Raw genomic sequence first — 2347 nt, forward strand, 5'->3', positions numbered from 1 at the left:
GATTATTTGCGAATCACGTTTGCTCTTCCACAGAAGAGAGGGGCGGACGTAATTCCGTTGCATGTAACTAGTTACTCCCCAACACTGATAATGCTACATTTCTCTGAATCTGTTTCGATGAAGAAACAAACTCATCTACATATTGGGTGGTCTGAGGGTGAGTACATTTTCATTTTTGGGTGAACTATTTGATTAAGCAGTCACTTATCCTCCCTAATGCACTGTTAGATAAAGCAGGTTTAGATTCAGTCATTGCATTTCATTTTCATCTCTACATGTCTTTCATAAAATGATTTACACGAGGATTTGAGAATTGGTGGTACATGTTTCCAGACAAGAGTATTCCAGTGACTTAACAACAACCAGCACAAGAAAGCAAACAACTGCATTGAGGAGGCCATTCATGATCTTATGTGACCGTTCATTGCTGCTGTCAAAAAGCTTTTAGTGTCAGCCTTAAGGTAAATATGGTGAATGAAGTCGCTCTGTACTGAACATGTGTAGGCTACAAGTGTGTTGCAAGATGATTGACAGCTCTCTGGCTGCCTTGTAACCTCAATTTGACGATCAGTGACTCCAACATGTAGGTTTACCCTTTTGATATTGGAGCCTTTTCAGAGGAAAATGGCTTTCATGTAAGAGTGTTGGATGAGAATTTTATAAATTGAACAAAAAGAGCTAAAAATATCTGTTACATAAAGTATAATATATATATGGGTTTGCATAAGGAAATTGACATAAGTCTCCTAAACCTGTACCAAAAACAGTGAAGTTTTATGATAAGTGTGATTTCCTGTGTTCAGATCCTGTGTTTGTTCCTTTCCTTTCCTTTATCGCATTCAAAACGAAAACAAACAAAACTAAAGACCATATCGTCCTCTGCTTATATGAGTAAACATTTCATTTGACTCGAACGCACAGAAGTGAAGTGGACCAGAGAAATTCAAGAGCATACAGGACTTTAAAGGGAAATCATGCCAACAACCAAATAAAATATATTTTTTACATCCTCATAAGAAAATGATGTGAAAAAGTTACCCTAGTGATGCTACAGTAGGGTGTTCTGGGTGGTTCCTATAAGGCATTGCTTGAGTGTTTTAAAAGTGCAGACACATTAGCAAAATTTTGTTTTATTGTCTAATCTCAATAGCGTAGCGTTGTATGAAGGTGAAGAAGCCACTTTCAAACCAAGCAGCTTTCTGTTGGTCAACATAACACATTTTCTTGATGCAGATTCTGCATTGGCAGATCTTTTGCCCTCATGTGCAATTCCCAATTACATGGATTCCTATTTTCACATTTCTGGGTTTCTCAGCAGCAGAAGTCGTCATACTTGGGTAAACCTCCAAAGCGGTGAATGGGAGACTACCAAAAATATATTTTTTGCATTCTCATTTGCTCAAATAGCAAAAGAAAAACTCCACTATAGTGTTTTTACTACTTTCAAAAACAGGAAAAAAAAAATAGAGAGAGACTGATAATGGCAGTCAAAAGAGAGAACGATGTCAAATTTACTGTCACTCCCATAGATAGATCACTCCCATTTCATCTGCAAACTTTTGCTAAGTAATGGCAAATGTGGCCCAACCTTAAGTGTTTTTTAGTGTGCTGTGGTTGCTAGGATGTTCTAAATTATTTTTAGTGTGCTGCTGTTACGAGTGTTTTTTCAGTGCATTTGCTTTGTGGTTGCTAGGGTGTTCATAGCGCATTGCTTATGCGTTTACTAGGGTGTTGTTTGTTTATCAGCAGTTGTGGTAGTTCCCAGGGCGTTGCTATGCAGATATTAAGGTGCTCTGAGTGTTTTTTTTAGTGTGTTGATACTGTATATGGTTGCTACTGTGTTCTGAGTGTTTGTAGTGTGTTGCTATGCAGTTACTAAGTGTTTTTTTTTTTTAGTGTTTTTAATGTGTTCTTAGTGGGTTTTAGTGCATTGCTATGTAGTTGCTAGGGTGTTCTGAAGCGTTTTTAGTGCGTTACTATGTGTTTGCTATAGGGTGTTGTGGGTGGTTCCCAGGGCGTTGCTATGGGGTCGCTAAGGTGTTCTAAGTAGTTTTTAGTGAGTTGCTGTGCAGTTGCTAGTATGTTCTAATTATATATTTATTTTATTTCTGTGGTTTAGCAGTTGCTATGGTGTTTTGAGTGGTTGCTTACTGGCCTAAATCAAAAGAGCCTACTATACAGCCCACTGACTATACAGATTATAAGATGTTGTGAAGATATGTGAAGATAATGTGTGTCTAAAAACATTCCAGTTAAAAGTATATGATTAGGGTTATTATTCTTCGGTCTGTGAATTCTGTGTCATCAAAAAAAAAAAAAAAAAAAAAAATAAATTTTTTTATTTTTA

The sequence above is a fragment of the Sinocyclocheilus anshuiensis genome, unplaced genomic scaffold (genome assembly GCF_001515605.1).
Source record: "Sinocyclocheilus anshuiensis isolate Anshui unplaced genomic scaffold, SAMN03320099.WGS_v1.1 scaffold2161, whole genome shotgun sequence".
Classification (NCBI taxonomy): domain Eukaryota; kingdom Metazoa; phylum Chordata; class Actinopteri; order Cypriniformes; family Cyprinidae; genus Sinocyclocheilus; species Sinocyclocheilus anshuiensis.